Source organism: Nicotiana tabacum, chromosome 4 (genome assembly GCF_000715075.1).
Source record: "Nicotiana tabacum cultivar K326 chromosome 4, ASM71507v2, whole genome shotgun sequence".
Taxonomy (NCBI): Eukaryota; Viridiplantae; Streptophyta; class Magnoliopsida; order Solanales; family Solanaceae; genus Nicotiana; species Nicotiana tabacum.
This window is the reverse complement of record NC_134083.1, coordinates 20,890,629-20,904,000: the sequence shown is the minus strand read 5'-3', so window position 1 is coordinate 20,904,000 and position 13,372 is coordinate 20,890,629. Positions and strand designations below refer to the sequence as shown.

The 13,372-nt window shown below is 35.4% G+C and overlaps 1 long non-coding RNA gene across 1 annotated transcript; it reads left to right on the top strand.

The window, feature by feature from the left end:
* Window positions 1-245: 245 nt before the first annotated feature.
* Window positions 246-9,713, top strand: LOC107774720 (uncharacterized). Its single transcript, XR_012708557.1, has 3 exons — window positions 246-543; window positions 3,256-4,488; window positions 9,395-9,713. It is a non-coding gene; the product is annotated as an uncharacterized LOC107774720 (long non-coding RNA).
* Window positions 9,714-13,372: the final 3,659 nt, after the last annotated feature.

The following is a 13,372-nucleotide window of genomic DNA, read 5'->3' as shown; positions in this document are numbered from 1 at the left end:
TAGTAATAAGCACGCTAAGAAAAGTAAAAGGTCAACTGATGAATTTGCATCAAGAAACATTTGAAGTTCACATTATGTCCAATTTGGAGAGCTTCTATGAGTCAAAATTATGTTAACTTGGTCTTAGTTCCAAGTTTAATCGATCCACGTGGAACCACATGCGCCTTGCAAAACAGCAATGGACGAACGAGATTACATCTTGCCAATAAATAACAGCTGATGTGTTCGAGATTTTTTATAACTCGTACGTGGCAAAATAGTATCAGCCTTAGCTATTTTTTGCTTCTTTCTATATTTTGTTTTTCCTGGGTATATACACAACTAGTACAATTTGTTTACACAAAAGTAGGCGGGTACACCTTTTCTTGTATAAATACTCTTGTACATTGAGAAACGAAATACACAAATAAGGTTACAATCTGATTCTGAGATGGATTCCGATTAGAAACCGGAGGCTCTGATCGTGATTTCTTTTCCAAGTGCCTATCGCAACTTGAAATTTCCGGCATTGCTGGGATTCTTTTCTATTAATCGATTTTTTTGGTAACGTCCATTCCTCCCTCCTCTCTGTTTATCACTTTGTGTGGTGTTTTCTTTGAATTAAAGCATGATACCAGCCTCCTAGTCCCCGTAGTTCACTGTCCAAGCGTGTTTAAGAATAATTCAGAATATTTGCTATTTTGGGCATCAGTCTTTGGGCCCAAGCCAAGAAGGGAATGATGTTAATTTGACAGCTCTATGTCATTCTGTAGATTAGTTTAATCCTTGTTTCGAGTGTTCTCACATGAATAGGGCATGGATCTAAGTCTGGTATTAAATTAACAGAGTTGAAACCTAGCTTTTAAAATTGTCAGTTTCATTCTCGTTTTCAATCTAAGTCTGGTATTGAATTAGTAAAGTCTTTAGTCCGTTTCAGGGTATCCATGTGTTGTAGGTGGCTGCTGATTACACGACCCCTTTAGCATATCTGTCCATTTCAACAACAACAACAACCCACTAGAATCCCACTAGTAGGGTCTGGGGAGGGTATCCTAGCCGGAAGGGGTAGAGACATTTTCGGGAGACCCTCGGCTCAGAGACAATAGATACGTAACAACAACAGAAATCAGAAAAATAGTATCAGCATCGTAAGAGACATCAAATAAATGGAAGGGCAATAATAATATTAATAATAATAATAACTACAAAAACCTAGCAGTCCTGGGCAAAACACTGTCACACTAGCTGATACAACGATGAAAAATGCTTGACTACCCCCTAACCTACAACCCTAATGCTCGACCTCCACACCTTCCTATCAAGGGCCATGTCCTTGGAAATCTAAAGCCGCGTCATGTCCTGATCACCTCGCCCCAATACTTCTTAGGCCACCCTCTACCCCTTTTCGTACCTGCCAGAGCCAACTGCTCACACCTCCTAACCGGGACATATATGTCCATTTCCTGCTCTAGAAATTAGTATCATTGCAGTCTGTGTTTATCACTACATTGAGGATTATGGCAATTAATAAAGGTTCCAAGTCATTGTGCAGATTTAAATTGCAAATATTTCTTACAGTTATCTTGCAATAACTCAGTGTTCTAGTTATGCGAGGGGTCTGAATTTGAAGGCAATCAGGGCTTTGATAATTAATTAATTGACATTCCTGCATATTTAGTCCAGGTTAAGAATGTTTTGTTCGAAATACCATTTTAGATGCAGAGTATTTGGTGAAATGAGTTGAGCAATTGTATGGGGTTGCATGAAGATTAAAATCAGGGTTCGAATTGACTTTTTTTTTGCTTATGGGTCTAATGACATGTAGTTCTACTGGGCTTTTGATGAGTTTAATTTTGAGAGTCTCTGAATTAGAGAATAAATAGATTTTGGGCTTTTAATTAAGAATTGTGATTTTTGTTGAGCCGAAGAGGAATTGTTTTACGTATAGGCTTGCGGAAATAAAATGAGAAGATGGATTGTCCTTTAGTCAATTGCTCTTTGTTTTTTAGGGACAATTGATTAGAATAGGTTTCATTAGCAACAGGTGTCATAAGGTAAATTCAATTGTCAATTATGTCATATTTTTCTACCTCACACGGTAGAGGTAAGGTCTGTATTTTATTCTACAAGTGGTCTTGAAGTATAGTAGTGCTGAATCTTTATTTATTTTTTTCAAGTGTCACAGGCGAGAGCAAGAAATTTTTGAAATTTGATTGGGGCCCAAAGCCCATTTCTTGGTGAAATTCTAGGGTCAAAGTTGTCTTGGTATTGCAAAAGGAGCTGGTATCATGATTTGTTCAAACATATCAAATGCTTCCTCATGTTCACTTGGAAATGTTGTGTCTTCAATTGTGGTGCTGATGATTTCCTGTTTATTTGATTCGATATTAAGAACGTTGATAGATTGATACATGAAGCTTCTAAAAGAATTTGGGAATTTCATAAACTTGAGTTGGAGAATTTGAAATGGGCCACGTGGTGGAGAACAACAAGAGATCTGTTGGGCCAAGTTTTGAGACAGAAGAAGAGTTGGGCTTTGATTTGAATTGATCTTGAACCAAAGAATAAATTTAAAGGTGGTGAGTGGGCTCAAATAATGTAAACTGACTCCTGAAATAATAAATAGTTTGTGAGGTTTAATGAAATTGTAGAGATGAATTGAAGAAATTGTCTGAGGTTTAGTTGCGTTAGCAGAGACTTTGCCTCTGGGTTCGTCTTTTGAATAGTTGAGACATTCATCTGATAGGCAGTGAGAGGGTTTCTACTTGTCTTTTTTTGATTTAAACATGAACTGGATGCTTTAAGGCTTTACTAAATTGTTGGGTTCATTTGTTTGATGTCCAAGTATGTTTGGCATAATCTATGATTTTCAAAATAGTTGGTACTCTGGCAACATGTACAACTGATTATTTGTGTCAATTCTGAACTTAATTTTTATACATGTTTGGTAATTCAGGTGATGGTGATTGAATCTTTATTATCTCTGTCAGTCCTGTTTTCCTGTTTTATTCACAGTAATTGAACATGAAAGTGATATTTTCATGAGTAGATTATTTGTAGTTTAATCTGAACTCCATGTGTTTAGACAACAAAATTCGAAAACCTTTGTGTTATAGAAAGTCTAATTTTTATGTTTTGGTTCAAAGACAAAATGAGTGATTGATCAAATGATGTTGTTGTGGCTCGCTCTGTTTTCTTTTTACTGGTTTACAATCGTATTTAGCCAGTTCTTGTTCTCAAGGGGCTTATCACTCATTTATCAATACTGCTAATTAGGAAGTATGAACGACCAAGACCGTAGGATCATGGTAACCACTCGGCAAGAACATGTGCCATACTGATCTGAATGCTTTTGTAGTATTTTTCAATTTATATCTTGAATATTTGATATATTAGCTAAGATTTCTGGAACTGCTTCAAGCTCGCAATAAGATATAAAAACAAGATGTTTTAGCCCACGAAAGTTGCGATTTTAAGCCCTCTAGGTTTTCAAGTTTGTCCTTCAATCCACAAGACTAGGAAACTCTGGCTTCTATGAATGCATTTTCTTTCAACTTTAGGACTTCAAGGAAATTGATTTCTCTTACATTAGTTAGTTCTCCCCTCTAACTGGTTCGTGAGAAGGTCAGCTTCCTCAGGGTTTTCAAAAGTATGAATAACCTTATGATCGTGGTAACCACTCGGCAAGAAAATGTCACAACTTATTTTAATGCAAATCTCCGTAAGAGAAAGTTTTCAGAAGATGAAAGCTGAATTTTGCTAAAATAAAGTTTTCAGGTCTAAAAGTTGCACTCAAGTAATGAGTTACAAGAACAAGGAAAAATCATAACTGAAAAATATAGTGGACTACCACTTATTCTGAAAAATATAGTGGAGTTACGATCTCAGGTAGTCCATCATATTTTTCCTTGTTCTTCTAACTCAATATTTGAGCAACTTTCAAACTTGAAAACCTTTTTTAAAAGCAAAATCCAACTTTAATCATCTTCTAGAAACTTTAGCTAATTAATACTTTCATTGCATTAAGTTGACATATCTTCTTGCCGAGTGGTTAACATGATTCAGTGGCCTTGGTTGTTCATACTTCTGAAGATTCAGATGAATCTGACCCTTTATGGTGCCCAGTTGGAGTGGAGCAAACTGACTAAAGTGGGAGAAATCGATTTCTTTGAAGTCTTAGAGTTGAAAGAGAATGTATTAATGGGATTCATTGATGGTGTCCATAGTTTTGTAGATCGGAGGACAAACTTGAAAAAACTCAAGGGCTTCGAATTGCAACTTTGTGGGCTAAAGCAGCTTGTTCTTATATCTTTTGGAAGCTTCAAGCAATACCAAAATGCTTGGCTGATGTATTCAACCTTCAAAGATATGAAACTGGAAAATACTACACGAGCAATCAGGTCAGCAAAAGAAAATAGAGGAGAAGAAGATGGAACGCGCGCCAACTCAAGCATTGATTTAAAGCTCTCGATGGTGCTCTTGATCTTTTATCAATGTAGTAATACACAGGTTTGTTTTTTTCCTCATGTTTGGAAATGAAGCAACATTTAATTTATTCATACTATCATTTATGTTCTCTTTTTCATTCAAAATAACAATATCTCATTTGTATGTCTTCCGAGTACCAGGCTATTTTCCTTATGTTTATTGTATTGATTCATTTTCTTTCTTATACGCTTTTATTAATGCTATATATGTATGCATGCCTGAGTTGTGTTATTCTACATCTGTTATGTTATATGCTATGACTTAGGAGCTGCTTCAATCTTGACTTACATTTTACTTTTTGGTTTCCCGTTTCCACAACAACAGTTCATAGGAGTGGATCTCTCTCTCTCTCTCTCTCTCTCTCTCTCTCTCTCTCTCTCTCTCTCTCTCTCTCTCTCTCTCTCTCTCTCTCTCTCTCTCTCTCTCTCTCTCTGCAAGTGCAAGCCATTGCCTGTCTGCCCCTGATTCATGTTCTTCCTTCCTAGCAGACCACTAGCGATTCTATGGATCCAAGTGGCTTTTTCTCTCCCTCTGATTTTCTTTCCTTCTCCATGTGTAAGAATCTTCTTGTTTCCCTATTCTTCATTAATCCTTTGTTGCCTTTCTGTTCTTTCCTAGGATCCTGCATTCAAGCTACTGCGTCAGCAACTTCTTCTTCCGCTTTCTTTTTCTTTCTTTGGTACGTCCTGTTTTCTCTTATTCACTGCTTCTGCATTTCGTCCTCTCTTCTTCCTTGGAAATTCCCTGTCTGCCCATGGCATCGACACTCTTCTTATTAGCCCCTTTGTTTTTTCTGTTCTTATCCGGCATTCATTCTTTTCTGCTGTTCTGGTTTACACTGGATGCTCTAATTTTTCCTTCTTCCCCTTATCCTCTCCTTCCTTTTTCTGACTATATCATTGTTGATTTAAGTATCTATTAAACCATCAAAACAAATGAGTAAAAAAAGTGTGTTACTTTGAGTACTTTTTCTGTAAATAATTGTTGCTGAAAAGTATGTTAGTTACAGTTGTGTGCTCCTGGTGCATTTTACTCTTTTTGTGTAATGACTCGCACAATCTACTCTTGACTTCTTTCCCAAAATGTCTAGTTTCTTTAGATTTGTGACACTTAGTTAAAAAGTTGGATATTAAGGAAGAGGAATCATGCCTGGATATAATTTAACAAGGGAAAACATTGGTTTTTGTATGAACTAACTGATTTCATTAGCTTAGGCTTCCAGTTTATGAAAAACAAGTATCTATTACTCCTATTATTCTGAAACTTTTGCAGTATCTATAATTATTGGTAAACTTAACTTCCCCCTTCATGTAAAGATTAACAAATTAAATTTAAGCATAAGCAAGCCTTTGAATTTGGATCAACTACTTCAACACAAATTGAGAATGAAGTTAGGAATAGAGATATATTTGTTAATAATGAAAAGGTCAAAGTGCACAATGTAGAAGATTCCACCTTTATATCTTTTAAATCCAAGGTCAACGGGTTTCACAATGGAAACTAGACTTTTTCAAATGAAAAGAAAAATGATTTGAATCCAAGAGCAGAATTAATAAGAAGAAAAGAGAACTTTGCTTTAAATTTGGTAAAACGGGCATTTGGTTAGAGTTTGTAAAATTTTCAAAGGTAAGAGAGAAGAAGCCAATTCCATGGATGAAGATGATAACATGGTGGTCGTTCTTACCTAAATTCATATGGTGGATAAAAAAGAGGAGTAGCAGTCCATGTCACTCCATGTAAAAATGTCTTCAAGACATACAATGAAGTTGATGATCATAACACTTGGACTTTGACAAAGTTTCCTCCTAATACTTCGGCAATTGGTTGTAAATGGGTTCTAAAAGTTAAAGCTGATGGGAGTATAGGTAGTTATAAAGTAACACTAGTTGCAAAAGGTTATAGCCAAAAGAAGAAGCTCCGCAAATGGATGCCAAAATGACATTTCTCAATGGTGAGTTAGATGAAATTTTTATATCCAACAACCTGAAGGTTATGTGGTGAAATGAGAAGAATACAAGGTATGAAAGCTCAGGTAATCTTTATATGGTCTTAACCAAGAGACAAGATAATGGTATGAAAAATTTAGATTAACTATATTGGATTTAAGTGTGGTAAAGTAGAAGAGTGTATTTTCTATGAAGGCAAAAACACACACATGATTATAAAGTTCTTATATCTTTATATATTATGAGTTGCTTATTTTGGATCTAACATAGCATGTGTTTATGAAACTGAGCAATATCTAATGCAAATTCATGTTTAGGTCCTGTTGATGTATACTAGGAGTTAAAGTAGTTAGAAAAGAAATTGATATTCTCACACAATCATTTTATACTGAGAAAATACTTTAGAAAATTCAATCATTCTGACCGGAAACCAAGTAAAACTCCTCTTAATCCTCACACTAACTTAGTGCCCTGAGCCTAATGTTAATGATCCGGTTAATCAAGAAGAGTGAATAATTGGTAATTTGATGTTTTGAGTTAGGCTAAACAAGACATGGCATGTGTTGTTGGTATGCTTAGTAGATTTTCTTGTAATCCTAGTCATGAGCATTGGAAAAGCATTAGTAAAATAATGAAATATTTGAAGCATACTTTAAACTATGGTTTGCATTGCAAATGTTACATCTTCTATTTTGGAATGTAATAGTGATGCTAATTGGGCTTTTGACAGAAGAAATTCTGAATCTACAAGTGGACGGTTACAATTTGGTCAAATAATTTTTTCTCTCGATTCGTTTATTTATCTCTTGCGTTTTTTAGTTAGGAAATTTCTCCCTCTGTGCATTTTCATGTGACGCTTTTTCATTTTTAATCTTTTCCAAAGAGAATGATACTTTCTATAGTTAGAAAAAAAATGGTAATTTTAAATTTCTCATTTTACCTTTGAGACATGATTTTATAGCCACAAAAATGCCATAGCATGTTTAAGGGATAAGATTTATTTTGGCCCAAAATTTGATGGATTAATTTGGATTTAATCCATTCTGAAAAATGTTAATCATGTCAATGACCAACTTTGGATGGGTTACACAAACTTGATGCTCTAGTCAGAAGACCACGGGGCTGTTTAACACTAAGCTATCTAGTTGGTGCTGCAGTTGTAAATAGCGCCCCTTCATAATCCAATTTAATGGTCTACTTTAGTTGTAATAATTCATTATTTAACAAGTCATGTCTTTCTAGTTGGTTTAGTATGCCATGCATCATACACTTATCTTTGCATCCCTACAGCCTTACCGGTGACTGGTGACTGAGGCATTTTGCTACAAGTGGAGGAATCCTCGTTTTATTTTGACTTTATTGACAAGAAGGGTCACCAGTATAGCTGTTTTGGCTTTTTCCCAATAGAACATGATAGACTTGAGCAGATTGTCAAAACATACAGGAAGGCGGGTTTGTCACTGCTTGAATCTAAGCGAGCCTGATGAGAATCTAATTCCAGGGCAAACAAGAGTGATAATCAGTTAATAAAAAGAAAGAATAATAGCTTTACACCGACCTTGAAGAGGAAGCAAACTAGGATTAGTTCAGGTACCTCTGGTATCACCACAAGCAGAAGGAGGTGAGGGATTGGACTGGGTGTTAGCCGTTAGGGGACAAAAGGTAGGTGGCTGTGAAGCTTTAGGAATTCTTTATCTGATCAGCTAATCATGTTTTCGTGATGTTCCCAATATCTTGCGGATAGTAAAAGGACTTCTTATAAGCAGCTTTTTGCTTATAGATTCTTTACAATTTACTTCAATAACTAATCAACTACATGTCGATCCTAGACTAGTTGGGGTTGGCTATATGAATTATGTGTATCCAGTGTTATCAACGGCGAAAAGCCCAAAAGAGCTCTAAGGTCCGTCGGGGCTTTAAGCGCAAAGCGCAAATAAAGCGTAGGCTTTAATGAAAAAAGGCGCAACTGGAAAAAAAGTAAAAATATTTATATGTAGTCCAAGACTAATAATTATAAGCATGAATAACAAATATATGGACAAAGAAATTGGAAAAAAATTATGATAAAGTGAAATATTAATTGTTTAATGTCGTCTTTTCATTCATGATTACACTCATTGGCAAGGAATAGTATGCCTTAGAGGCTTGATGCAATACTAAAGCGCCCACAAAGCGAGGCTAAGCGATCAACATGTTTTGAGCCTCGCTTCAGGGCTTAAGCGCGCCTTTGACAACACTGTGTGTATCTATCCCGCTATTCAAATTTCAGGCAGGTGTCATTCCAATACATAGTAATTTGTCGTTGAAAGAAAAGTAGGCATTCATCTAAAACTAGAGGTTGTCTAGATCCCGCACTTCCTTGCATGGACAAACAAGTCTAACCCGGAAAGGACTCCCGGTCAATCACATACCTATTTTGAGTGTAACAACAAAAATTATGCCTTGATCGTTGCTAATTATTATAACTGCTATGTATCCTTTGTTTCACATTGTAATTTGTCTTAATTAAGTTGGCATTGGTGTAGAGATCGTAAGTCTTATGACACAGCTTTCTCAAGATATGTTTGTGGTTGGTGTAGAATTGCAGAATGGCCTTGCTTTGCTTTACAAGCTCGATATACTCTCTGCAATGTGGTCATCTTTTATGGAGTATTAGCTTTGCGCTACAATTTTCGAGTGTAGGAGTTTGAGAGTTTTGTCCATGTGATGGATAAATGATAATTGAAACCACAGTATTCATTCCATGTCCTGTTTATAACATAATTCTGAATATATATTTTAAGTAGAGAGGAGGTCGAAAATGAAGGATGAGAAGATACATAAATTGAATCTGTATAAGTTGAATAAAAGAAAAAGATACTTAAATTGGGAAACAGGTAAACTTGAACTTTCCAAACAATAGGATCTACTTAGGTGACTTTTTTATTCTTATTCCGTTTTTAATATAGCTGAATGTGTTGCTATTTATCTTTGAGGTGCAGCTTGGGACTTTGATGGCAGCGAGAAATGTATTAAGAGAGCTGCCAAGAGTCAAAAGATGAAATCAAGGATAGTAAATACTTTTCCGCTGGGCATAGTAATCTCATATTGGATGCTGTCCGAATAACTATTCTGAATTAAAAGAAATTCGAGGTTTTCTTTTATACTTCTGATGAGTTGTGGTTATGCAAATTGTCCTGTTGGTTACTGGTTCGACTTGGATAATAATCTGTACGTGAAGCGCAGTCTGAATTCTGCATTTAACACATTTAAATATGCCGACAATTTTAGTAGTTTAATTCTTACAAAAAATTTCTCTCCCCTCTGTTATCTTGGAAGTATTTCTTTAGAAGGAAAAGAGTGATAGAGTAGTTGAATTTCTGGACTTGTACCAAGAGTAGAGCTGTTATTTGTATGATGTTATTCAAATGGCATTCATATCAAACTTTGAATAACCAAGACTCCTGTCAGTTTACAGTAGAGTACCGTTGTAAGACGGAAGGTATGGGGGTTGGGAAACAGTAAAGGAAAAAAATCCATACTTCAAAGAATTTTAAAACTGAAAATTCGACACTGTAATACTTATATTTCTTTCTCGGTAATTCAACTCCTTTATTCACGGGGTATCTTTAAACTCATATCTAATTATTTCTAAGAGAAAGAGAAATTCAACAGGTGATTGTCATTGAAATTATTTGGAATTTGGACGTCAAAACTGAATTGGACTACAAAATACATTTAGACCCGAAGCTAAACTCAATAATGTTAATAGAATTCCAGAAATTCCAACAAATTGGTAATATGAAAATAAAATTAGTTTAATCAGAAATAATATGCAGAAGCGAGTTATTTTGGATTATAAAAAGAGAAGATAAATGATCCAAAATAATTACGTCTTATGACCCTTTGAAGATTTTACAAGTAGTAGTTTGATAAATGATCAAGGGAGGTTCCTTTTATCTTCTAGTTGGGCTTCACATACAAGTAACAATATCTTAATCCAAGAAATCCTTATCCTTTACGAAGGGTAAGGATAGATATGTGATAGATACTTGCTGCAAATAAGAAGCCAATAATGCCTGCTCCTGGTCTAGAGTTATTAGTTCTCTTTATGGCTGTCCAACGGGACGGGACGAGACGGTAGCGGGACGGGACGGAACGAAACGGTAGTCCAATTCCGTCCCGCTAACAAACGGGACGAGACGGGACGGGACGGACGGTAGGCCCATCCCGTCCCGCTAACAAACGGGACGGATTCGCGGGCCTTAAGTGCCGTTTTAAAAAAAAAATTATTTAAGCATTGAGTTTGGAAACCGCTATTCTTTTGACAATGACTAAGTTTTTAAAGTTTGCAACAACTAGTTTTTTGAGTTATTTAATAAACTTAAAAATTAAACGAAAATTAGGAAACTAAGTAAAGAATTATAAAATATTAAAACAAAAGAATTGTAATGAAATATTCTAGTAATTATAAATTTATAATAGAGTTATAATTTATTTAATATAATTTCAAGCCATTAAGTAACTAAGTAAGAGTGTAAAACAATTCATAAAAACAATTCAACGCTTGGAGCCTTTTATTTTATTAATAGAACTTTCAAATCTCACATACAAATATAATTCTTTTGAAGAGCACCTAATCTACGCAGCCACCTTCTAGGAAGGGTAATGTTTGAACTAGGCCTCTTATTAGCCAATTACAAATTATCATACTAATATTTGTAAGCTCCTATATAACTTCGTTGTAAGTTGTAACTTATTTATAATTTCTCTCGGACATTATTTTGGAATTGGCAATGTTGATTGATGTTCCATGAGTTTCATGCCGTCATAGCTCCAGGTGCTAAGTATCTCATTGTATTCTTCTTCTTCCCTAGTTTTACCACTTGTTGTTTCCATATATTTATATTTATCAAACATTGATTTAACATAAGAATATATGTTAGCTTGGCAGTCTTCGAGAGATGGTTGTTCATTTTCTTGAATTGCTAAATTCTTATAAATTTTACGAACAAGTCCATTTGCACCTCTTAATTTTAAAGATGGGTTAAGTATAGTAGAAACTAAATAAACTTGGGGAATAGGAAAAAAATACTTTTTAAATTTTGCAATCATTTCATTAATGGCCGTTGCATAAGTTGGATTAATTTTGCAATCATTTCATTAAGCTAGTTGTTGCAGTTGTGTTAGCACTTAGCAGAAGTATTATCTAAGGTGATAGTTAAAACTTTATCAATGAGTCCATAAAAATCAACAATTTGTAGAATAGTAGTTGCAATATATGCTCCACTGTGTTTTGAATCATCAAATTTATAACAAATAATATGTTTTTGCATGTTCTAGTGATGATCAACCCAATGACATGTAACAGTTAAATAATCACAACCATTAGGACTACGACCTATATCAGATGTGATAGACACTTTACAATCTAAGTGAAACAATACAAAACAAATATACTGAAGATATTCGGTTTGAAATTTAAAAACATCATTTCTAACCGTGGTCTTAGGAAAATCTTGAAAATCAGGATTATAAGTTTTTTGTATATAATGCACAAAAAAATAGGACGCGGGACGGGACGGGACAAAATGGGACGGGACAAACGGGACGAAATGGCCATCCCGTCCCATCCCATGTCCCGTTTAACATGGGCCTATCCCGTTTAGAATTAAGTGGGACGAGACGGGACAGAACGCGGGACGGGACGTCCCGTCCCGTTGGACAGTCTTAGTTCTCTTGGATGCCCATTTTGAGTAGTCACAGCGAAAAGAAAAGGTGCTCCAATATCTTTTGTATTACATAAGACACAGTCCTACACCACCTGATTCCTCATTTCTGGAGTCTATTGATAAGTGTGAATTTTGACCACTTATTAATACCTTTTTACTTTTGTTTCAGTCCGAAAGTGTTAATTTATGTTCCCAAAATTAATGAAAGTGTGCAAATTATAGGAATTTTGGAGATTTGGACTCAAATAAAGAAATCTAACTCAAAAAGGAGTGTTCCGACTCAATAAGCAAGAATAGGCGCAACATACCAAAAGTGTTATCTGCAGAAGTATTTTTGCGGCCGCAGAAGAAAGCGCGGACCGCAAAATTCTCCTTACGGTCGCATATCTGTTGTTGAAGCTCAGAGATGAAATGAAGAGAAGTGCGGACCACACACAAATTGTGCGGTCGCAGAACATGGTCGCACTCACAAGAATTCAAAAAGTTTAAAGAGTGTGCAAAATGACCAAGACTGAAGCCTTGCCTGAAGTGTGGACCACACATGAATTGTGCAGCTGCAGAAGCCCTCAACCTGCAAGCTCAAGCAAAGTACGGACCGCATATGGAATTGTGCGGCCGCAGAACCTCCCGATGGGTATTTTTGTCGGCGATTTTTGGGCCATTATAAATAGTCGTGAATCACGTTTTTATGTCAAGTTTTGAACTTTTCTTAGTTGTAGCCGTTATAGTTTATCATTTTGGAAAATTTGTGATTATTTTGAGATAAAAACATCATAGTTCATCATTTTAATTTGATGTTATAGCTTTAATTAGTGTTTCTTCTTTGTTTTCTTCATTTTCTACTATGAGTAGCTAGGGATTTATTAGGGTTGTGGCCCAACCTTAGTGTGTAAACCTTATAGGTATTTAATTTAATACTTGTTTATGATTGAGTGTTTGTTATTTAGCCTTGTTCATGTTTTAATTTTAAAATTAATGGTTGCAAATATTGATTCATGCCTTTTTGACGTGGCCTTTACTTGAAAAGGAGGGACCTAGTTTAGGAAAACTTGGCTAACAAGAAATTGGGCTAGTTAAGGATTTGACTAGCCTAGTTAAAGGGTTTAAACTAGAGATAGAAAAAACCCGACTTGAGCTCATATCAACTATTTAACTTGATACCCATTTGAGCTTGAGAAACTCAAATTGGGCAAAATCACTCTACGACCGAGAGGTATTAAGTGTGTAACTTAGAGTTGAGAGTTATAA